The following is a 25286-nucleotide window of genomic DNA, read 5'->3' as shown; positions in this document are numbered from 1 at the left end:
TTTCATCCACAATAGCTGAACAAACTGTCACTTATGAGACTATGAAACCATATTGTCTTGGATAAGTATGATGGGTTACCTTTTCTAGCATTCCCATATTTTGAGATATGGCCTGCTAAAAATGGGTCAAACTGAGCCACAAGCTCCAACAGTCCCAAGAAATTTCCATTCTTCAATGATCCAAATGTCATTTGATCCCCAGAAAGGCAGACCATATTCAGCTAATGTTTGAATAACATCTATAACATGCTGCAAGACATGTTGCCCTTTAATTTTTTGTTCCAATTTTTGTGTCAGTCCAAAGCCCTGTCTTTGGTTTAAATATGTCAACACTGAATCTCTGTGAGTAGGCTATTTTCATGTTCAATTAAAACAGTATTCCGCCAGTCACTAAATCCATCTGCAGCAAACCGGGATGTTGAAGATTTATATGCAAAAAGTTTGCAACCAGGAGTAGGATGATCAGTTAGTCTCTGACACATCCACATGTTCTGGAATGCTGTTTGTTTCACCAATAGAAGAAAGGTCAGTCTCTGAAACACCTACAGGCTTTGGAACGATGTCTGTGCTACTGAGAAAGATGTTGCTTCTGATGGATTTTCTTTGAAAAAATGTCAGCTTTAGAAGATTTTGGAAAATTTCACTAGTGTGTTTTTTTTTTTTTTTATTTCTTCCGCCAGTTTACATTTCTGTGCTCCACTCAGTTGGTTACATTTCATCCTTCCCCTTATCTCAGTTATCTGAACTGAAAAAAAAAATTAATAACTTACAATATTTTTGTGTGTGTATACAACAAAACAAATGAATCAAGTACGTATAACACAGAAGAATATATCAATAATAAAACATAAATGTATTGCAACACATGACAGGATCTGATTTCCTCGCATTATTTCAATCTATGTTAGTAGGATGCCCCCCTGGTTTAGGTGGAGATAAGTAATAAAGAGAACAGAAAAATGGGGGGGGAAAGTGTATAATGGAGTGTAAGGAAGTCTAACAAAGTTCTGATTTTTCCCGTGATGACTACTTCAATGTTTTTTTTTTTTTTTTTTTTTTGAAATAACAAATCAATTTTTTTACCCCCCCCCCTTTTTTTGTACCCCCTGCTTTGCTGGTGCCCTAAGCACGTGCTTCGTCTGCCTATTGGGTAACAGCCCTGACCCTGTGAGAGCATACAGGGATGAAAGGAAGGATTTCAGCTCAACTGGATTTGAGCTTTTAGAGGCTGTCACCAGGTTAGATGCTAAACATGAGCTACTGATGCTTGCAGGCATCCTGCTCACAGTGGTGCAGTCTAACTAGGTCAATACATTTGCCAGCAGCAAACAGGAAGCCTTCCCAGGTGAGTGAAGGCTTATGTATCAGTTTCTGCAGAATTCAAACTATTCTTGAAAGCAAATTCTGAACACTTGCAAAGATAACCTCCTGAATGTGCAGTCCCAAATGTAAACAATGCATTGTTATCTATCTGTATTTATTTGGCCTTTGTTACCATTACATCTGAGGTTCTAAATCATTAATGGGTTTTAGCCTCCCAATACTAGGTAGGCATCAGCCACAATTTTACAGATGGTCAACTGTAGCAGATTAAGTAAGTAATTTTGGCCAAAGTTACATAGGAATCATAGAATATCAGAGTTGGAAGGGACCTCCTGGAGGTCATCTAGTCCAACCCCCTGCCCAGAGCAGGACCAATCCCAACTAAATCATCCCAGCCAGGGCTTTGTCAAGCCTGACCTTAAACTTCTAAGGAAGGGGATTCCACCACCTCCCTAGGTAACGCATTCCAGTGTTTCACCACCCTCCTAGTGGAAAGGTTTTTTTCCTAATATCCAACCTAAATTTCCCCCACTGCAACTTGAGACCATTACTCCTTGTCCTGCTATCATCTGCTATCACTGAGAATAGTCTAGATCCATCCTCTTTGGATCCACCTTTCAGGTTGTTAAAAGCAGCTATCAAATCCCCCCTCATTCTTCTCTTCCATAGACTAAACAATCCCAGTTCCCTCAGCCTCTTCTCATAAGTCATAAGGAACTTGGAAACTGTCAGAAATTGAACCCAGGTCTCCTGACTCCCACCCAGTGGCCATCCTTCCTAACTTGTCTTATTGAATATGCTTACAGACAGCCTGAAACAATGAGTGTGGGACTTGCTTATGGCCTCAAATGCCCTAATACACATACTGGGCAGCCATGCTAGACGCTGAGGCATTCTGCTGGGGTTGGAGGAAGGAATTCTTCCTTCCCACTGCTTCCTTGTATCGGCAGAGCAGCACTATGGCTGTTCCTCTAGTCTCAGAATTTGATTAGGCTTAGTGACCCTTGTGCACTTACTACCTGGAGATATTGTCCAGGGGATCCCCCTGCCTGGTGATCAAATCATAGATGAGCAGTGGCTCTCCGAGAGACAATCCTGAAGAGATGGGCTATGTCATGAAGGGGAGTGTACCCCCCTGAACACAGACCTCACATTAGCATCAGTTCTGCTAGAAAATGACCAATGGCTGCAGAGATGGGGACAGGATTTTGCCTTATGCTGTGAACTGCCTCTATTCTTCTCAACTGATGTTAACACTGAAGCCTCTTGTCTTAGGCCTATCCCTAGTTTTGAGGGGTAAAACTGTCTGTTCTCTCACCCATATTAAACTGATGCAGCTCCATTTACTTTAGTAGAGTCTTACTCCTGATTTATAACAGTGTGGGTCAGAGCAGAGTCTAGCTCAATGTCTGCAAATGCCAGCAGCTTCAGCCATGCACTTCCAACACATCCAGAGGCACTTCGGCCTTGATCTTACTCTCTCTCTCTCTCTCTCGAGCACAAGTAGTCCCCTTGTAGTTAGGCCCGTCCTTAACAGAAGAAGAGTAGCATAAGTACTTGCAGAATTGGAGCCTTTGAGCGGCAGAGAAAGTAGAATAAGATTTCCAGCCCTCCTGTATCTGTCAGTGGCTGGTATAGCTATAGTTAGTTTATATTCCAGGAACTTTTAAATGCCCTATTACTACTTACAACTCTAAAATGTCTTCTTCTGCTACTGTCAGCAATGGAGTAACATAATAAAGAGTTGGACTTTTCAAAAATGTTCCTGTGGAAATAAACCAGGTATGGGGTTCACTGTATATTCTTTCTGCCCCCTTCCATTATCCAGTTCCAAAAATTAGGGGTGGGAAAGGAGAAGGGGAGCAAAACATTTTGAAATAAACATGTCATGAGCAGTTTTATATTAGCATGACCTCTGGAATAAACTGAACATAGCATGTCCCAGTCTGGATTCTTGTGAAGGATATTAATTCATATGTATAGAATTCTATCCAGTTTCAACTGCTACTGTAGCTTAGCTGCAGCCAAAAGAGATTCAAAAGCCTTTCATGAAGAGACAGATGAAACAGCCAGTTATACTCTCTGGCTGGCATGCTCACTTTGTCTCTGCTGCTAAACAAAAGGTCTCTGTACTAGGTCACTGTATAATGAGCCACAGTTCAGCTGTAAATACATTTTCAATGTTTCCGTCCCAGTGCAGAACAAAGAAGTGTCCCAATTCAGGTCAACACTTTGCAACATCATCATTTTGATAAAAATAATTTTTGTCATCAGTTGTCTAAGCATCCTTGTTTCATGGGAAGCAGGCTTCCTGATACATTTGACACTGGCTCTGATGTCAAATGGCTGTCACTGCCCTCTTTAATCTTAATTGGGGATCTCTGCTTTAAGCCTTGTTGCATTTCTGCACACTCAATATATGTGAATCAATTCTGTTTTGTCTTCCTTTGGTGGTGGGTGGTTGTCTGGCCTTTTTAAAAAAAAAAAAAAAAAAAAAAAATCTAGTTCTTTGTTTTTAGGAATTTGTTTACCTTGCTTGATGGAAAGAAAATTTGAGATGCTAAACATCAACAAAGTTAACCTGGGTTAGGAACAGAAAGATTGCTTCACTGTCCTGCCGCAAGATGGCTTTCTGTGCTAATCAATATACAGAATTTCAGACCCTACCTGTATAGGGTCCAGGAACTTTTAACTGTTCCAGTTCTGCAGCCTCTTAAGATGGTACATTTTCACTAATGCTATATTGATGATAAATTTTGGAGGTAGCCCAAAGTCCTGTATTATGTGTTTTATTTTCTAGGATGATTTTCAGGTTCAGCTGGATTTGAGCTATGATAACTTTTGCTCAATATACTAAATATACAGTATTAAAATAATGTGAGTGTAATCCAAACACTTTATAGTGTCTCTTTTGAAACACTTCTCCATGGTCCAGGCACATAATCAGTGGAGCCGTAATTAGTGGAGCCTGCACGGCTCCACTGATTAGGTGGGTGGCCCTTCATTTTCTTGTGTGTGGCTGCCCAGGTGCACACCTTAGAGGGAACTATCCACAGACCACCTGAATGGAGCTCCTGGACCACTAGTGGTCCGCAAACCACAGTTTCAGAACCTCTGCTCTAGGTACTTTCAGTAGCAGAATTTAAGAAAGAAACCAAATATGATTCTCCTGAAAGTGCCTACAACTTAGTTTTCGTGACACAGTTCTTAGCTAGTGATAGACGTGAACTATTTTCAGCTGTCACATTTCCAATATTTGGTAAATCTTTGCACCTACATGACTAAAATAAGACCCTTAGAAAAACACCCCTTTGGGTTCCTATGTAAAGAAACACTCAGACATAAATTTTCTTGGTAGATTCCAACACTAACATAACAGCACGTTAACAAGGTCCTTTATATAAATATAGGGCCAGGTTATGGTTTCAAATATTTTGTTTTAGGAACACCACTACTTTCAGTGTATAACCCTTACACTTTCTCCATTCTGAGACTATTTTGTTTTTGCCTACTTTCTCTCTCTACTCCTGGGGTTTGGACTTCTGGAGAATGTCTGTCTGCTTCTGCCCACTTCCAGTAAACTATGAGGGTCCAAAATTTTTGCTCAATTGGCAACTTCCTACAGCCCTGATGGCCACAGCTGATTTGCATGAAATGGAGTAAGTTGCATTTGCCTTCATTTTAAAACAGACTTGCAGCCCGTAATTCACTGTGTTGACCTGAGCAGTGATACACTTCCAAAATTCTAACAAGGGATTCCCTCAATGTTCTGCCTCACTTAGTGACATGTATACTATTACCTGGGTAAAATACTGTCTTTCGCTTCACCCCTGCCCAACCTCCAATCCATCAGCTCCAGGCATTCCCCACCACACAATCCATGAATCCTTCCATTCTCTGGCCCAGTGTCTTTCAACCCTCCATGCTTCCCCTAATGGTTGACCAGGTGGGAGTGAGACCCTGTAGGTGAAGAGCTGGGTGGTCATTTGGAGAAAGGGTATCCTTTAGTTTTTGAGGTGGGAGATCTTTAACTGTGGCTGTCTTTTCTAGCAACAGTGTCAGGAAGCCATCAGAGTAGGTCTCCCAAGATTAATGTGGGGGGTAGTGTGAAGAGTAGGGCTCCCCAGGCTGCCAGAAAGAATAGGGTATGAACAGAGTTGCTGATGTCTTCCCAGTAACACATCAGTTTTCTACAATTTCTAGTTTCTGGTTTATATTCATTACTACAGGACTCCCACTTAATGCAGCAGTAGCAGGTTGACCCATGGCTTCTCTTCTCCTTCAGGTACTTCTGGAATGACTAGTGGAGGTTTGCAAAGAAGTTGAGCATGAGAAGTTCTTTGCAGCAGCAGTCATGGCCTGTGACAAAGTAAAAGCAGCCACCCGGAAAGGTTTGAGATCCCTATCTATCACATGGCTGGATGGGATATACAAGGAGGAGGAAACAGGGTTCAGGGAAAAGGTGTGTCCTCTTTCCTCAGGGTTGGTTGAGGCGGGGTTCTGAATATTCTGACTTGTGGGTTTTTTTTTCAATTGATTTGGCTGTATTTTGGTTTGTGTGTGAGATTGTTCTAAACAATCCTTTGAGGAAAGGGCTTTAAAGATGTGGGTGTGGAGTGTGCTTTCCCCCCCTTTACTGATGAAGCAGCTTACATGGGTGTATTCAGAGAGGGCTGAAAATATTAACAGTCAGAGCTGTACTTAACATTTTTGGCTGGTTATGAAGCATTTTTATTCATTGTATTCTTCCCTAAATGTAACTAATTCCCCTCATGTTTATCACAGAGCTAGACACAAGGCTGGCCTGAGGATTTTGGGGAGGAGGGTTAGCAAAATGATTGTTTTGGATATACCCCTAAGCTTAACTGTCTTGCCTTTTTGAAAATATAGGGGCTGTCTTTAGTTTCTGTTGCAGAAATAGAACCCAGATGCATATTCCTTTTCATTTTTGCAATCAGTCTGACACTTAGTTTTCAAAGTTATCCCTGCAATGAAAAATACTAGTTTTCATATTTAAAAACAATTTAAGCTTATATTTTTTTAAATTGCTTATCTGGGCCCAAAAGCTGGGGCTGTCAGTGTGGGGCTTGTGCAAGTTTCCTCAATCTTATGAGTGACAAAGAAATCTAACATGGAATTCTGCAGGTCTCTTTTTGGCCTCAGGAGGCCACTGTGTCGAAGAGGTCCACACCCTTTTTATTTCCGCTTAGTGGTGCTGGCTCCATAATAAACCATCCTTACAAGGCAATTGAAATAAAGCTGGGTGGAAGAGAGAGTAATGAGAGAGGGAAATAAAATCCCAACTTTCTCTTTGCATCTGTATATTTTTTCCTTTTGTATACAATATTGGAGTGAAAGTACATTAGGCTAATATTTGTTCGTAGAGAACTTTGCGTTTGCCAGTTATGTTTGTTAATGTTTATCCAAGCCTCATTTTCAAGAGATTTCCTAGTTTACAGATTTGAATTAACTGGAAAGAAATATTCAAATGGGCAAAACATGGTATTTGAGGCACAACCAAAAAGCTGTCCTAGTTCCAAAGCAAACAAAGAAAATCAATACCAAAAGCTCTGCTTTCCATTAAATCACAACCTATTTTGTATGTGCATGTTATATTGAAAAATTGTTTAGAATTTGTTTTTTAAATAAGAAAACCAAGTAAAGCATTTAGTGCAGGCTTGATTCATCTTACCCTTAAGAACTTAAGACGTTAACCTTTAGGATAGCTTTTTTGGGGGAAGCTGAGGGTAAGAAATGTCCTCTATGCTTTCTTGTAATTTAATTTTTTGTTGCAACTCTGTATTTGCTTTTCTAGAACTTTACATTTGAATGTGTGTTTTGTACTTGGAGGAAGTATGCATGAGAGAGGGTGAGGATAATTTCATGAACTGGTATAGCCATTTGATGGTATTTATTTATCACTTTAAGATTGTCTTAAAATATATTGAGCCAAATACTGCTCTTGGATATAACGGAGTAAAATGGATTAATTCCATTGAAGTCAAAGGGTTTCCTACAGATTTGCAAGTTATATTTGAAGTTTTTCAATACTACTGAACACATGTTTGTATGATCAGCTTTGTCCCTTCAAATGTAATTTGTATATGTCTGTTACTGACATTTATAAACTGTCAACAAGTAAAGAAAAAATACCACATCCCCTCTGAACAGCTCTATATTTATTCTTTTCCCCTTATTTTAGCCCTTACTTTATACTGAGCAAGGCAACTTGTGAGATTCCCTCTTAGTAGTATTTGAGGCTTTTTGTCTTTGTGCTGAGGGGGTCTTATCTTTCCGCTAAAGCTCTTTTTTTTTTTTTAAAACTCTTCACATATATTTTTCAAAAATCATCCAACCTGTTCTTCATTCCACATGTGACTGTTTTCCCCTACCCTGTAAAAATCCTGGTGCTAACTGTCGTCATATATCAAACAGTACGCTGAAACTTGGATTATCAATGGATTTCTGTCTAATATTGTGTAAAGTTAGTAGCAAGGCATTAATCATTTCTTAACTGGGGCCTTAACACTTACATGGGGAAACATCTGCTATATTATGTTACACATCTGTTTACTTTGAAAAGGCTTTAAATGTGGTGTGATTGATTGGATAGATTGTCTTCTGAAATGAATTTGCCATACAACTTCTAATGTAAAGTCTAAACTGAATCCAAGTGAAATCCTCTTGTAGTGCTCCGTATGGTTTCCCAACATATCATAAACCAAAAATTCATTATATCTAAGGAACAGTTTTTATCTCAATTTGTGCTTAAAACAAGAGAGCCTATCTCTGTACAGAATGTTACAACTAATGAAGAATATGGATGAGCATTTAAATCACTTTCCATTCTTTTTTACCTGTAACTGGAGAAATATATTTTTGAACTAATAATTAAGAAGCAAAATAAATTGTGGATTTGTTCATAAAGCAGACCTTTCTCTTTCTATGACTAACTAGTATTTATTTTTTATATGAATCCATTGGATTGTCTCTACCTATTTAAACACACAATAAAAAAATCTAATTTACTTGACCGATGTCAACTAAAATTTTTTTAAAAGCCACACTTGGCTATAAACAAAAATACAGTTAATTTATTACCACTTCAGGAAACTGGCCAATGGATGAGTTTTACACTGTGCCTTTAAAAATAAAAAAACATGGACTCTGTTTTCAAATCTAGGGACTGAGGAAGAGTGCATTCTAGGCTCTTAATTGCCATACTGGTGCATGGTGGGGGGGGGAGGGGGACATTATCTCAGGTGCCTGTAGCCCAGACCATACGACTCATGAACAAACTAGGGAAATCCAACCTAGATGGAGCTACTATAAGGTGGGTGCATAACTGGTGGGAAAACCATTCCCAGAGAGTATTTATCAGTGGTTCCAAGTCAAGCTGGAGGGGCATATCAAGTAGGGGTCCCACAGGGATCAGTTCAGGGTCCAGTTTTGTTCAATATATTCATCACTGATTTAGATAATGGCATATAGCATACATTTATAAAGTTTGCAGATGATACCAAGCTGGGAGGGGTTACAAGTGCTTGGTGCATAGGCTTAAAATTCAAAATGATCTGGACAAACTGGAGAAATGGTCCAAAGTAAATAGGATGAAATTCAATAAGGACAAATGCAAAGTACTCCACTTAGGAAGCCACAACCAATTGCACATATACAAAATGGGAAATGACTGCCTGGGAAGGAGTACTGCAGAAAGGATATGGGGGTCATAGTGGCTCAAGCCAAATATGGGTCAACAGTGTAACCCTGTTACAACAGAAGCAAACATCATTGTGGGATGTATTATCAGGAGTGTTGTAAGCAAGACACAAAGTAATTCTTCTTCTGCTGTACTCAGTGCTGATTAGGCCTCAGCTGGAGTATTGTGTCCAGTTTTGGGTGCCACATTTCAGGAAAGATTTGGGCAAATTGGAGAAAGTCCAGAGAAGAGCATTAAAAATGATTAAAGGTCTAGAAAACATGACCTATGAAGGAAGACTGAAAAAATTGGGTTTGTTTTTTCTGGAAAAGAGAAGCCTGAGAGGGGACATAACAATTTTCAAGTACATAAAAAATGTTACAAGGAGGAGGGAGAAAAATTGGTGGTCTTCACCTCTGAGGAGAGGACAAGAAGCCATGAGCTTAAACTGCAGCAAGGGAGGTTTAGGGGACATTGGGAAAAAGTTCCTAACTGTCAGGATGGTTAAGCAGCGGAATAAATTGCCTAGGGAAGATGTGGAATCTCCATCCTTGGATATTTTTAAGAGCAGGTTAGACAAACACCTGTCAGGGATGGTCTAGATCAGGGGTCGGCAACCTTTCAGAAGTGGTGTGCCAAGTCTTCATTTATTCATTCTAATTTAAGGTTTTGCATGCCAGTAATACATTTTAATGTTTTTAGAATGTCTCTTTCTATAAGTCTATAATATATAACTAAACTATTGTTGTATGTAAAGTAAATAAGGTTTTTAAAATGTTTAATTTTAAATGAAGCTTCTTAAATTAAAAATGCAGAGCCGCCCGGACCGGTGGCCAGGACTCGGGCAGTGTGAGTGCCACTGAAAATCAGTTCGTGTGTCACAGGTTGCCTACCCCTGGTCTAGATAATACTCCCTATACTCACGGCAGGACTGACTAGAAGACCTCTCAAGGTCCCTTCCAGTCCTATGATTCTAAGTCTTCTCAAAACCAATACCTTGATTTTCATCTTGAAGTGAATATGAAGTCCGTGTAATTTTTGCAGCAGTATAGTATGCAGCAGATAGCAATACTAACCACAGGCAACATACTATATGAGAGGCTCTTGAACTACTCCAGGTGAGTACAGGTGGCAAAATCTGTCCTATACTAATTATAGTGCAACAGAGTAAAAAGTCTGCATTGACGGGCCACTTGCTGCCCAGGGAAGCCATACATGTATTGTTTGCTATTTATCTCAGCAAAATACAGCGCAGAAGATATGCACCATAGTTGTTCCTGAACTTTTTGTAGGAGGTAAAATCCAAGCAGCCAGTTTCCACGCTTTCCTGCCGCTGCTGCCCAGTTTTTCTAGTATGTACACATGTGCAATAATCAGAATTTGCCCTTACGGATTTTATCCAGTATCACTGGTTTTATTTTCATTGATGTAAAATATTACAATATAAAGTATTAGTGCCCCGGGAAGAAGATTCCTGTTTCAGAAAGGTGTCTCTAAGGCAGTAAATGGAGTATTTAATTCAACATTTGTCATCACAAGTTCTGTATATATCTCTTTGCTTGTCAGAAACCGGTTAACTGGTAGTTTTCTTTCAACTTCATTGCAATCAATATCTTTGACATTCAGCTTGTTTTTAGTTAACACTTTGCTGACGTTAAATCTAGTCAAATTGGGCTTTGTCAGATTGCTGACTTCTAATGTAATAATTCGGCTGTGTCAGTGTGATAGAAAAAGGGAAGAATTGCTTTTACAGTTGTATTATCAAAACCTATGCTGTTTTTCTTGGCTTACTCCCATGGAGTATTTTGATAGTTTAGGGAAGAACAAATATTGATGAACTGGTTGTCAATCACACACTATGCCAGTAGTCATAGGACTGATCTGGAAAATTAGCGCATAGAGATTTCTAGTGTCATTTGAACAGTTCAGTACTGCAAATGTAATCTTTGTATTCTCATGTATTCCTCTAGGGAAATCAAAGTCTGACAGTCTCTTTAGAAGTGTAATTCTGGCAGTCCATTTTGCTGCAGGGTTTATTCAAGTATAACGGCATCTACAAGTCAACCATGATCTCAGTTTTGCCTTAAAAATAGTTTTGCTTTTAGATTAATATAAAAATTTATGCTTGTAAAGGAAAGATTAAAATGTAAACTCTAGCACAATCGCTAGTTTGTGTAATATCATGATTTTTCCAATTTAATTCCAATTTCCTGATAAATGACGTAAGAGCTATTTATGACTAAAATTAAAGAACATCATCTTAAAAACTGATTATAAAACTGGTTCCTAAATGGGAGGAGACTTAGAGAAACAGAGAAGCTCTAAGTGATATGTCATTTTACATATGCATCTCTCCTTTTCTTATCCCAGTCTTCCACTAACCCCACCACCCAACCCCCACCCAAAAATCCCAATGTACTGTAAATTGCTATGGGCCTTAAACTGTCACATTTGGCATTAGTTTAATTAGTTTTGGCAAATGCTTTTTAGTGACTCATGGGAGAGTTCCTTCAGTCTCTTTATTAACAGATGTACCATTTCCTGTGCTAAAAGCAATGGCAACACTGTCACATGGCTATAAAATTGTAGGAATTTGCTGCCTATGGTCCAATAAAAACAAACTTGCATAAAAAGGAGATGTGAGCAGATAAAACAAAATATATATTTAGCAGAAATGATTGGTCATAAAAGATTTGATCCTTTGTCACTCATTTGAACTATGTGCTGAACTAGAAATCTGTGTTATGTAGCATATTAACTTGCTGACTTCTGAAGGGGAAAACTATTTCTTGTAAAAAAAAATCACCATATTTTGTCTGTTTGCCTCTCCAGATTGGATACCCAGAGTACACTGAATCTGTATATGCTACTATCGGCTCTAATAGTGTCAGCTCTAGTATACTTCCCTAAAGGATTCTGTTAAAGTGTTCCAATGCTACTAGAAAACTACTGTCTCTGCAGCATAGTACTAAGCCGCAGACATACTCTGGGTACGTGGGGTTTTATTTGTTACATTTTCTGTAACTACTCTTTCCTGCTCAGTTTTAGCAGCACAGAAGCCCAAAGTAGTGACAATAGCAGATGAGTCAGGTGACAAGGACATGGCAGTTTTTCTGGTGGAGGTCATTGTTGAGGGTCCAGTATGGCCTCCTATATACCTGCAAGCAGAGGGGGAGCCTGCAGGTTCCAGCTGAGGTGTGAGGAAGAGGGAAATGCTGCTTCTGTGATTTGCTTCCTTTTCACCCCCTCCCCCACACAGTCTTTTGAAGAGGGCTGTGTGGCTAGCAGATCTGTTAGATTCTCCTGCACCCAAGCCCTGAGGTTAAAGTAATGTAAGTTATTGCAGACTGGTGCTGAGTGCTCATGGCTAAATAGCATTTACTAATATTTTCAGCTAAAACCCAGAAACTTGCTTTGATATTATCAACACTTCTGATCTGATTTCTGCAAGCACTCAGTGATTTATTTATTTATTTATTTTTAATTGCAAGAAAGGGAAAATCTTGTGAATACTTGTGGGGAATGTGTTTCCAGGTGGATGTTTGCATGGCCCCCATCTTGAAATCTTTTTGATAGTCGCTCTCTTGTTGACAAAAGTTGTTTGTGCTTTCTGATTGGATGACAATACTTTGTGACTTGAGTGACCAGTCGCACACCGTAAATCAGGCGCAGATTTACCACAAAACATACCATGCCCTGGCACAGGACCCGCCCCCATGACGGGAGGACCCAGGGCCAGGTACTTGGGCAGCCCGCTCCGTGGTGGGGGAGACTGCAGGGGCAGAAGCGGTGGGGGGCAGGAGAGCAGGGAGCGAGGCTCCCCTGCAGCCTCAGGGGAGCAGGCGGGAGGTGCGGGTGGTGGCGAGCGCCGCAAATGCGGGCAGGAGGTTGCAGGAGGAGCACGGGGCAGCCGGCCGGAGAGAAGCGGCACTTTGAAGGGGAAACCGCCGCTTCTCTCCATCTGCCGGCTGCGTGGCTGCCCCCTGCTCCTCCTGCGTCCTCCCTCCTGCATTCTCGCCGCTGCCTGCTGGCTGCAGCCCACGGGTTGGGGGGCAGCTGGGGGATGGGGCCTGCTGCAGGAGGAGGTGCAGAGCCTGCAGGTGGGGTGGGGGGCAGAGATGGGTGCGCGGAGGCAGGAGGGCACTCAGGTGGCCGCTGATGGAACTGTGGTGCGCCCTTCCCCCCCACATGTGGGTGGGTGTTCAGCCCATGCAGGTCTCTGCCTGCTTCTCCTGGCCACATCACATTCTGAAAAACCATGTGTGAAAACCTGAAGCAAAATCCTTAGCAGAAGAGTTTGAGAAGTATGATATTGCTGTTTTTGCTCTTTTGTGGAACCGTTTACTTCATAGAATTAATACCATCAGCAAATCACTGCAAAAGGTTGATACAAATTCATTGAATGCTACACAATTGTTAGCCTCAGTTACAAGCTTTGTCATGGAAGTCCAAAATTACTATAGCTCAGTGGAAGCAGAGGCACTAACATTAACAGAATATATAGGTTCCTCTGATATATCTGATGAGACGCGTAAAAAAACCAGGAAGTTATTTTTCGATTAAACTGGAGACTATGAAATCCATGTAAAAGGGAAAGAAGATCATTGTTGAGACAGTCAGTGTTTGTGATAGAGTCATAGTGCAATTGCAGAGTAGAGGTGACTCTAAAGAAAATTGATTTATTTTGTGTTTTTTGACAGAAGTATAGATGAAAATGCTAAAAGCAACTACAGTAAGAAATTAAGTGAATTCTACTGAGAGGACATAGACATAAATGTTTTTGAAGATGAAGTGAAACATTTCATTCATTTTATCAAAAATGATGAGGTCTGTGCTTCGAGATCACCAGTTATTTGTATAGACTTGTACATAATGGTTTGCAGGCAACCTTTCCAACTGTAGAAATGATTCTGAAAATATTTTTAACAATACCTGTCACAAATGCTTGTGGTGAGTATTCTTCTGTATTTGAAAGGAGTTAAAATTATTTGTGATTTATGAGTCAGGAACATTTGACAAGTTCTGCAATATCGACAATTGAAAGTGCCTCTTTGAAAAATTACTTATGAATTAATAGCTTTTTTTCTACACTTTTTTCTTTACAAAATCAAAATGAATGAATTTTTTTTTTCAAATTGAATAAGTTTCTTCAAAGGAAGTTAACTTTTATTTTTCCATTCATGTATCTATACTTTTTATTTTTACACATTTTTCACATTAGTGTAATACAAATAAATACAGGCTTCCATCTAGACCAGAAGTTCTCAAACTGTAGTCCGATGATTCCATTCAAGTGGACCGAGGAAAGATTGTTATGTTTTGGGTTTTTTTAATAAAGCGCTCTTATCCAAAAAACTTTACAATAGTTAGCTTACAGTACAAATAATGTTTGGAAAGATTATTAAGTGTTTCGCCAAGCCCCTCAGCACTTTTCAAGTGGTCTGTGGGGGGAAAAAAAAGTTAGATTACAAAAAAAATCAAGGTACCTCACTTTATTTTCATTTACTTCCTATTTATAATATAGGAGGAGGATGAAGGGGAAAAAAATGAAAAAACAGGGGCGGGGGAGATAAGAGAGAATTCTTTTTCTTGGGCGGGGGCTAAAAATGAGCATTGGGCCCCACTAACTCTAAATCCACCACTGCCGCAAATAGCACTCTGGTTTGTGGTTGAGGTATGTTGGTGGGAAAGGCTTCCTGTGCTGCCTCTTGTCTGGATGTCTCTTCTGTGATTTTTAGAGATGGTTGAAAATCTGTTTTTTGAAATTTCAACAAAAAAGTCATGAAAACCTTTTTGAAAAATGTTAATGAAATATTTTCACACCATGTTTTGGCCAGCTCTAGCAATTTCATCCTCCGGTACAGTTAATCTGTTAATTTTATCAGTAAAACAAAAATGAAGAAACTATATTCATCTCATAAGTACAATTAAAGATCCAGATTCAGGCAAGCTGGCACAGGGAGATGTAATTTATATTCGCCTGCATCAGCCTCCCATGCCAGAGGGGGCAATTAATCAGAATAGAAGGTCATATGTTGTTGCATAGGAGCTGTGCTGGTAGGAGGCAGAAAATCAGTCCTCTCTAGCTGTACCCCCTTCTGGATAATGCTATCTTCTCTTGAGGATGCTCTGCTCCTTTACTGCCCTCCCACAGCATAAACTGGCATAGGCTCTGGTATGAATATGAGCTGCTGCTTATTATTTATATAGCACAAGAAATGTGGATAGCACCCCAAAAAGAAATTGCAAGAATTAATTATTGGGACAGTCTGAAGAGAGAAATAAGAATTAGAAAGAAAATTGAAGGGTACATGTATATGGTTATAGGCATTTATTTTAATGTATTTTAAGGTAACATGTTGTTAATGCCCATTTTGGCCTTTTAACCTATTTTTGAATGTATTTCCTTTCCCTTACATCCACCACATTTTAACTTGTTCCCACTTCCCTGTTGCCAGTCCTCATACATAACCCTCTTGATAAAATTAATCACTTGTTTTATTTATTATTTCAAGCAAGTGATCTAAGACCCTATCTTGAAATATTTAATCAGGCAAAACTCACATTGACTTATGCATCTCTCACTTAAATACATGGGAACACCATTGATGCTGTGTGTCACAATTCACAATACTTTTAGCACATGAGGACACAGTTATGCTGGAGGTAAGTCAATCTCAGTAACAAAGGCAAAAGTTTTTCAAAAATTAGGGGCCAACAGTTAGATTTCCGAAAGAACCTAAATGATTTAGGAACATAAGCCCAATTGATGTCAAAGCACCTAAATATGGAGTTAAGGCTCCTCTTTTTGAACATTTTGGCCACAGTCTGTATCTCCTAGACTGAATTTTTTGCTAATGAAAATGTACATGGAAAAACTATGCTTTGATACTTTGTATAATGTACAAATAATGATGTTAGGATTAATTTAAACCCATAAATGTTGGGTTGATATGGTAGGTTCTTCCTAGCTGCAACCACCGGGGCGGGGGGGAGAGTTCTTTCCAATATGAAAACTGTGCATTTAATGGAAGCAACAAGTCAAAAATTGGCTTCTACTCCATGGAATTTTGGTCTTGTAAATGGCCGTAAATAGGATTCTAAAATAATATTAATAATAATAATACCTTATAGTTCTATTGTGCCTTATGTCAAGGCTTGCAAAGCACTTTAGAAAAAAGTAATGAATGAAGCTTCACAACACTGTATGAGGTGGAGAAATATTCTTCTTTCCCCCTGAGATGGAGAAATTTATTCAGAGGGAGGTTATGATCCTTATTTTCCAAAGTGGCCCCTAGGGTTAGATGCCTCTGTTTTGTTGGATTGTTGGTTTTTTGTTTTTTTTTTTTTACTTAATTTGGAGCTGTGAATGCTCAGCTCTTCTGAAAAAGAAATTAAAGGTATTTTAAATTGGTAACTCTTAAAATGCTCAAAATCAGTAGTCATTTTGAAGTGTTGGTCTAAATGACTTGTCACGCAGCGAGTCTGTGACAGAGCCAGAAACAGCAATCTCTTGACTCCCTGATAGGGTTAAGCTATGGTTTTTTTTATAAAAATCGTAATTTTGCCTTCAAGAGATTTCAATACATTTGCTTTTTGTGACATAGGAATGCAGAGAGATGTGATTTACAAATCAGATAACATTACAATAATTCCACTGGAAATGATACCAACCATGCGGTCATTCATTTTACCACTGTCTTTTGGTAGCCTGAGAAGATGGCCGATATAGTAACTCTTCTTGCTGTTGTATAGAGAAATGGAATGTAAAAGGGGGGCTTGATCCAATGGAAAAACTTCTTCACTTGAATGGTGCAGAATCAAGTCCATAGAGAACAGGTGCATACTTATTTCATCTTCACAGTTTGAATGTACAGTCAGTCTGCTGCTACTTTTTAGACTATATTCATAGCCTAATCCTAGTGGGAATTTCTTCTCTTTTCTCTTCTGCCTTTACACTTCAAATTCACTCACTGCAAGAGTAGATACTAGTCATACAAAAGGCAGTGTAATCCTAGCTTTAGTAGAATAATGTGCCAGCATAATTTACATGTACGCAAGTATTTTTACCTTGTATATTTATCTGTGTGTGTATCCATATATATATATATGTGTGTGTGTGTGTGTGTATATATATATATATATACACACTCTCTCTCTCTCTCTCTCTCTCTCACACACACACACACGGCTTTGTATAAAATATATAATTTAAATTTTCTTAGATTAGTAAATCTTGTTTATGATGTTATACTGTTGGCAATGTTGAGACTTGCTCAGAATGACTGGCTGTAGTTGTGCATAAAATTAAACAAGTTAATACAACCATAACACATGATGGTGGGATTCAAAATGCCACCCACAGTGGATCATGATTTTTGTTTGTAATGCACTATAATCTTCCTTTCAACTTCAGTTCTTGTATTAAGAATGATCACCCTGTTATTTTATGCATATTGGGCCAAATTCAGTCCTCTGTTACACTAGTGTTATGCTCAGTGAACTCAATGAGAATTACTCTAGTGTAACTGAAAGCAGATTTTATGTATGTTTTCAATCCTATAGGTTCTTTTGTGCCAGTCTACTGTTGACTTCCGTGGGGGATTGGAACACAGAATGAGAACAGAATAGTATACTATTGATTCTAGAACATACTATTGTTCAGTTGAGAATATCTTTTTACTTTAAACTTGCAAGTTCTGGAGGAAAAACTCTGATCTTCGTTCAGTGCAAAGAATAAATCTACTGTTGGCAGTTTATTGATCATGATACTTTTTTTTTTAAATTGTTATAGTGGTTTGCAATAGATAGAACAATTTTTAGTGCAATATATGAGCCATAGAAAAGTAACTATTCTGGTCTTTCTAGATGACCATATAAACACAGGGCTTTTAATTAAATTGTAAAGAATTAAAAAATTGGATATGCCAATATACACATGTACAGTGGACAAACATTTTCATTCATCCTCCAGTTGTCCTGCACCCAGAAGTTAAGAAGCCTTCAATGTTTGCCAAATTGGGCCATTAAAGAAGAGAAAAGAAGTGACAATGAAAATGGAAGTCCACATTTAACCTAACAATCGTGTTGTGCATTCAGTTGGAATGCATATGCCTATAACACCCACAGATAACATTAAGGTGTGGTACAAAACTTTTAGTGGTATGAATTTGGGATATATGAGTAATAAAAGTGGAGTGTTTTATAAAAACCACAACAAAAGAATGAAAACTTTATACTACACTATCATGCATTTTGTTTACATCACAGATTTTAATGTTAAACTATTTCAGAAATGTTTTAGAGAGCTTACAGATTTTATTGGTACTCATTTTGATATCTCCCTGGTGTAAAGCTAAGCTGTTGTCCCACCATGAGTCTAATTGTGTGGGATGGGAGGGAAATAAGTGTGTCAGATACTTCATTATGCCAGGAAAGTCCAATGACCAACATGAAGCACTACTAAAATGAATGGCCTGAGTCTTGATTGTAGTCAAGAAATGTATAGCCCAGATGCGGGGGAGGGGATGCGTGTGTGGAGGGGGAAGGCTTTTGTGGGTCAGACACTTGCCTAAGATTTGGAAGACCTGCATTTAATATCCTGATCTATCACAGACTTCCGGTGTGACCTTGGTCAAGTCACTTAACTTCTCTGTGTCTCAGTTCCCCATCTCTAAAATGGGGATAATAGCACTTCTCTACATTACAGGAATGTTGTGAGACAAATACATTAAAGACTTTGAGCAGCTCAGATACTACATTGATGGGAAGGGGGTCATCTAAGTACCTAAGACTGATATGCATGCACAAAAGTGATTTCCTGCTCTTTTTGTGGTTTTCTGATATGTGGCTAGCTCTGTGCCAGTCCAGTTACCCCAGTGTAAACTAGAGCCAGTGGATTACAGGAGTGTGGGGAAACCCTGACTACAATCCTATCCTGGGGTTGTGGTAGCATAAAACTCTCTAGATTAGCTCTGTCCCACCATAAGATCCACCTACTCTGAGGTACCTGCTCCATAGCTGGTTAAGATTCCTTTAGGGCCACGTTGTGCCTGGGGTGTGGCACAAAATGCTCAGATTTCAGCCAAAGATTGAAGTCAATGTTTTTACCTGTATAAAACATTGCTTCAAGCTTTCAGTGCCTTCCATATCTCAAGTCACTGGAGCTCCAGCTTCTTATGACCTTTCACAACAAAAAATCTCCCCAATCTCTATTTTGAGTGGACTTTTTTTTTCTTTTTTGCTGGTTACTAGCAGAGTTACTATAGACTGGCTTTACTAGCTGCATTACACATCATAGGAGTATGTCACAGTTGATTCTTAAATATTCTGGGAGTAACTGACTACTGTACATGTTTGTTCCCATTGAGTTATCCACCAATACTGAGATGTATTGGAGCAGGAAGCACTGCTACAGTATGAACAATTCTGAGAAGCCAGGAACCTTGTTCCTGAAGTTTTTGCCAAGTTATACTGGTTCTATGCGTGACACACACAGTTTAGATATCATCACACAATCAGATGTTTAAGTCATGGCCATCCGCTTCTGATTGACTGCTTGCTATATATGATGTAAATATGGGATTAATTTATAATGGTTTATTTATATTAAAAGCATTTTTTTGAATAATTTGACTAAGCTACAACATACAGCACAAGAAGATACACTGAAAATTATGAACAAACATGTTCATTGAATAAAAGGTCTTTGGACTCCTTAAAATAAGAGTTCATTCCTGCGGAGCTCAGGAGGTGTGCTCCAGCTCTCTTCATAGAAAGCCCTGCTGCAAATCATTTGTACAAAATCTGACACATGTATATTGTAAAAGTGAGTTGCTGGAGATTCCATTTTTCATGTGAGACAAAAACCTGCAAAATGACCACTTATGGTAATTAAAGATCCCATTGCACTTTTTGCAAGAGTTAGGGTGACTGCCCTTGTCTTCTGGCCAAAATCCAATAAAAAGTATTTAATTATGTTGCATCTGCTTGCATTTTATAGTTCTTACAATGAAAAAAGTATTCTTTATTTCCTGTCCTAGATATTCAGAGCGTACACCATATACAGCTGAAGAGGAGAATGTGTAAATGTGGCCTTTGCTCTTCGCTGATCCTGGTCTGGTTCCCTGAAAACAGCTGTTATGTCACTTACCAGTGGCCTCAAGGGGCCAGTACAGTAACTGGGAATCCGCAGAGAATAAGGAAAGCTGTCTGTGTCCCCTTTCTCCAGCCATGCACCCATCCTGGAAATAAGGAAAGGAGTGACTTAAGTAGCCCATGTACTTTGTGGCAATCTTTCTGTGGCCAGCTATGCTGGATTTATAGCCAAAATCTGCCAGCAGTGCTCTCAAAGCAACTGCATTGCACCCAGCAATCTGGACCTCTTTCTCTAAGCTATTGAATGGGGTTAATGGTGCAATTATAATATTTGCCACATCCAATTCCAGTAGTGGCTGGATTTCAGTGGTGGCAAAGTAATTCTTGTATTATTTTAATTCTGTAAAGCACTTTGAAGCTCAGGAAAGGCAATATATAGATTAATAACATTATGAGAGCAAACTCTTCTTGAAAAAGTTGATGTAAAGAAAAAATCAGCAGAATCAGTGGCTGAAATGGAAATTCTGTACAGTAGCATAGGTAGAATTTTTCTCTGATTTCCAGAGGGAGCCAAAAAGGAAAATAGAAGCCGAATGATAAGTGGTTGAATTTTCTATTTGTATTTCTCCTTCATACTGTGATTAACCATATTTTAAAATATAAACCATATGGGATTTCCCTCTCTCATTTTTTAATTTGGTAAGACAAAGGTAAACCCATGGAAAATATATTTGTGACCAAAGGATCTCAACATCATCTTCCTCTGCTGCAGTACACAGCTTCCATTTCAGCTATTGCCTCTTCCGATTTATCCCTGTTTTCATCTACTTTTTCTGGCACTTTGCTCTTCTGATAAATTTATTATTTATATGACCTTTCACAAGTCTCAAAGTGTTTTACAGAATTAAAGGGGCATGGAATAGAGCAGACTGACTAAAGTTCTATTGGAGATTTACAAGACTGACTTCTCTTGATAATTAATTTATGTTCCTATGCTAATTCACTGGGACTAGGATGCTTCCTTTTTTATCCAAAGCTTGTGCTTGAGATGGCTGTTCTTCTGAAGGGGTGGAAGAAAACTGACTGACTAGAAGGAGCAGACATCTCAAACTGAAGTTAAGCAGTTGCTTGACAAAAAACAGAAGGGGACACAGGATCAGATGTGCATATTCTGTCTGGTGGCTCTAGCTAAATGGGGAGCTGCTGTTCCCTCTCACTCGCCACCTAAGTTGTCAGCCCAGTTATTGGTGTTTGGCAAGCACAGAGTGATTTCTTTTGGCTGATGACTGGGATTCTTCTGGAGGCTGTGTAGTTTGGGATCTACAAGAATCGTTCTGTTTAGAAATAAAACTGTCTGGCTGTAAAGTTCCAGATCCAAAAACATAACAATAATTATCTGAAATACTGCAGTTGTTTTTCATAATTATAAGTTTACGCAGCCATCTTGATTCTGACCTGACATGTAAGGTGTCCCTGGGAAGCTCCGTTATAGATCCTGATGAGATTCTTGATGATGTACCAAGAGATCTAGGGCCTGATCCAAAGTCCTTTGAAGTCAATGGGAATCTGCCCAATGAGTTCAATGACCTATGCATCAGACCCCTAGAATCTACTCCTTTTGGCTATTGTGGAAGCTAAGGGCAGATGGAGCCCATCTGACACTAACTTGGCATTGGATCAGATGGTTTCCAATGATTAGCTGCACTTCTCAGGCTAGCATGTCTTTAATAAACTGAGTGATACTGCAAAATGTAAAAGACTGCATTTCATAGTTACTACATTTGCATCCATTTTATTATCCTCTATCATGGTGGTATTTTCCATTCAACCTGTATCAAGAGAGGATTCAAATTTGTACATTAAAAATATAGTACATGTTGCTAGACTTTCCTTCCTGCCTTTTGCTTTTGCCTTTTGTTAATAGCTCTGTTCTATGGTGTGAGTAGCTGATCTTCCTGTAAAGATTAAGGAACATAAGAATGGCCATACTGGGTCAGACCAAAAGTCCATCTAGCCCAGTATTCTGTCTTCCAACAGTGGCCAACACCAGGTGCTTCAGAGGGAATGAATAGAACAGATAATCATCAAGTGATCTTGATCGCCCATTGTCGCCCATTCCCAGCTTCTGGCAAACAGAGGCTAGGGACATTCTCTCACTGGGAACACCTAATAAAATCTGATAGATGGGATGTTCCACTGATGGAAAGAGATGCTGCTAAACTACATTGCCATCAGTCACCTCCTTCTGAAACCCATGCTCTGGGATTGGATGGGACATCCAATGCAGGTTCTTCACTTGGCTGCTGCCTCTTTCCCCACTGTAGTCTGTATTCTCAGGAAAGGAGTCTTGAGATGGTATGAATCTTTTCAGCTGCCTACTCTCAGGGTGGATTGTAGGCTCAGCACTTCAGGGCCTGAAGCCCATTACCCCTTCTCCCTGTTTTTCATTGGCCTCGCTAAGAAATGCACCCAGAAAGAGAGACGTTCTGGTGTAAATGACTGTGTGGCAACCTGTCAAGCAAATTGCTTAGCTGCCAAAGGTGGCGGTTTGTAATTTGATCTGCATTAAAATAAAAATCCGCTAGTTAAACATCAGAAAGAATGGGCCAAATTCTGCCCTTCAGTTACAATGGTTTCAAACCCCTTGAAATCAATAATGTTGCTTTGGTGTAAACCAGATGAGAATGTATCTGTTACACATTTTACAGTTTATTTTATTTTTTATATATAATAAAAAGATTTGAAAAGAAACCAAGAGAAGGTCAGTAGGAAATCATTAAGTGCAGTGCAGAAATCACAGAAACTTGCATTTGAATTATAATGTGCTCTTGGGACAGCAAATGTATTCCAGGTCCATTCCACTTTGGAGTAGGAAATCTAAAATTCAAGCCCCCAAATTCCATACAAAGTATGTTTGGATTTTGTTCTCAGTGCACAGTCAACCTGTGGAACTCCTTGCCCAAGGAGGTTTTGAAGGCTAGGACAATAACAGAGTTTAAAAGAGAAATGGATAAATTCATGGAGGTTAAGTCCATTAATGGCTATTATCCAGGATGGATAAGAGAGGCTAGGGACACTATTCATTTGTCAGAGGGTGGAGATGGATGGCAGGAGAGAGATCATTAGATCATTACCTGTTAAGTACGCTCCCTCTGGGGAACCTGGCATTGGCCACTGTTGGTCGACAGGATACTGGGCTGGATGGACCTTTGGTGTGACCCAGTATGGCCACTCTTATGAATCCAGAGAGAGGAAGCTGTATGTATTTATTTGGGTGTGGTCATAGCATGACACTGCAGGGAGATAAAAGCACTTTTTAGAGTGCAGGGAGAGTTTGAACAAAAAAGTAAAATTGGGCCATATAAGGCTGCAATCTGTCGGACAATGGTGTCCTTTTTCTACTGGCTGTTGTTTCAGTGCTCTGTTGTAGACTCAGTCTGGAAGTGCTGGATCATTCATGATTGTGGGAATATGATTAGGAGCCTTTCACTGCTCAGTGGTCAATTTGTCTGGCACAAGTTGGTAGTGACAAAAATTATTACTATCTAAATGCTGATAAATATCCTGTGGAAATGAGATGGTGACTTCGGGTCACTTTCTAGAGGAGAAGTAACCACACTGAACTAGGTTTCAGAGTGGTAGCTATGTTAGTCTGAATCGGCAAAAACAACAAGGAGGCCTTGTGGCACTTTGGAGACTAACAAATTTATTTGGGCATAAGCTTTCGTTGGCTAGAACCCTGAACTAGTTCAGTTAAGCTAGTTAAGTAACTTAGGCCATTGGTATTGTTCATCAGAATAAAGTTTTGCAGGATTGGGTTCTTGATTTCTGTTGTCTTTGTGTGGTCTCTGTCCATGGTGCCAACTGATGTAGTCTTCTCTTATTCACTGTCTATGAGTGTTGGGTAGGTGACGGAGCACAGGACTAGAAATGTTGAATACTTTTAGGTAAGACATTTGAAGAATTCAACAGTTACAGTTAACTGATTTTTCTCAGAAAATAGAAGTGAATAATCTGATGTTAATTAAGTTACAGCTAGCTATTTCTCCAGTGAAACAAAGACATCTTAAAATTATTTACTCACTATTTGTCTAATGCCACATGTGCAGAGAAGGGCCTTGGACCGAAAACCATATAATCTAAATACACAGTCTGCAGAGCAAAGATGGGGGAAGGGATGCAACAAAAACAAAATGAGTAAGTAGTGAAACAGAACATGTCTTGTTCAGCCTATGAGTCTGATAGATCTTTATTCTCTGTTTTCTCCTCTTTGCAGATTAGTTATCACATACCTGAGGGAAGGATTAGGCTAAAGGAGTTAATGCTAAATGGGAAGAAAATGCAGCTCAAACACCAAAAGCCATTTTTCTGTATAAAATAAAATTTTGAACTGGCAGCACTTGTACCTTTTTATTATAAAACTTCCCTAGAAAATATTTATTAAAATAAAATTGAACTAGATTTAAGAACACAAGGTAAGGTATTTTAACAAGAAAGCCCTTTGTTGGATGGCTTCTCTTCCTTTGCTGTGAAACAAAGCCAATCCGAACAAACTGCGTTCTAGCTCCATCTATAGGAAGCAAGGATACATACTATTTTGCAAGTGAGCAGATGAATACAAAGCTACACTCCCAGCTTCAATCTATTTTGCCTCCTCTTTTTTGGAAGCTTGGAGTCCATGCCTGAGCTCTCCAGTTCCCCTGTAGCTCTAAATCTTCTTCCTCAAGCTAGAAGGAAGGAAATTGTTGATAAAATGTCATGAAAACCACCCAATTTGAGTTTATTTGTCTTTAGAATTCCTTTGTCATTTCCTTTAGAGCAGCTTTTTTTATTTCAGCTATTGGGAAGGAATTCAAAGTAGTGAGATCTTTCGCTTTGCCAGTGCAATTTGGCGGCACATTGTCATGCACTCTGATCCTTCAGTGTACTGTAATTTTAGACCTAACGTGCAGGAATTGCCCTCTGGTGAATAAGGTGAAAGCATTTCATTTATTAAGAACCTTAATTCTTGACCTTTTTAAAAAGTAGGACCAATATGCCAAATATGATAAATGATACAGATTACAGTCCAAGAGGGACTTGGCTGATTTATTTTGCTTAGAACCTTTTAAAAGACCTCTGATCACAATTAACTGTATTTGTTGTGGTGAGAGCTAAATGATAGTTC

General features: G+C 39.2%; 1 long non-coding RNA gene across 1 annotated transcript in view; it reads left to right on the top strand.

Annotated features, from left to right (window-relative positions):
- The first annotated feature begins 4930 nt into the window (after nt 1-4930).
- LOC140912086 (uncharacterized) overlaps nt 4931-25286 on the top strand; it is a 35011-nt gene continuing 14655 nt past the window's right edge. The window contains exons 1-2 of the long non-coding RNA XR_012159220.1: nt 4931-4982; nt 5609-5785. This is a non-coding gene — a long non-coding RNA (uncharacterized lncRNA). The remainder of the gene's footprint in view (nt 4983-5608; nt 5786-25286) is intronic.

This window comes from Lepidochelys kempii, chromosome 5, assembly GCF_965140265.1.
Source record: "Lepidochelys kempii isolate rLepKem1 chromosome 5, rLepKem1.hap2, whole genome shotgun sequence".
NCBI classification, from domain to species: Eukaryota; Metazoa; Chordata; order Testudines; family Cheloniidae; genus Lepidochelys; species Lepidochelys kempii.
The sequence above is the reverse complement of the archived record's forward strand: the minus strand, read 5'-3'. Positions and strand labels throughout refer to the sequence as shown.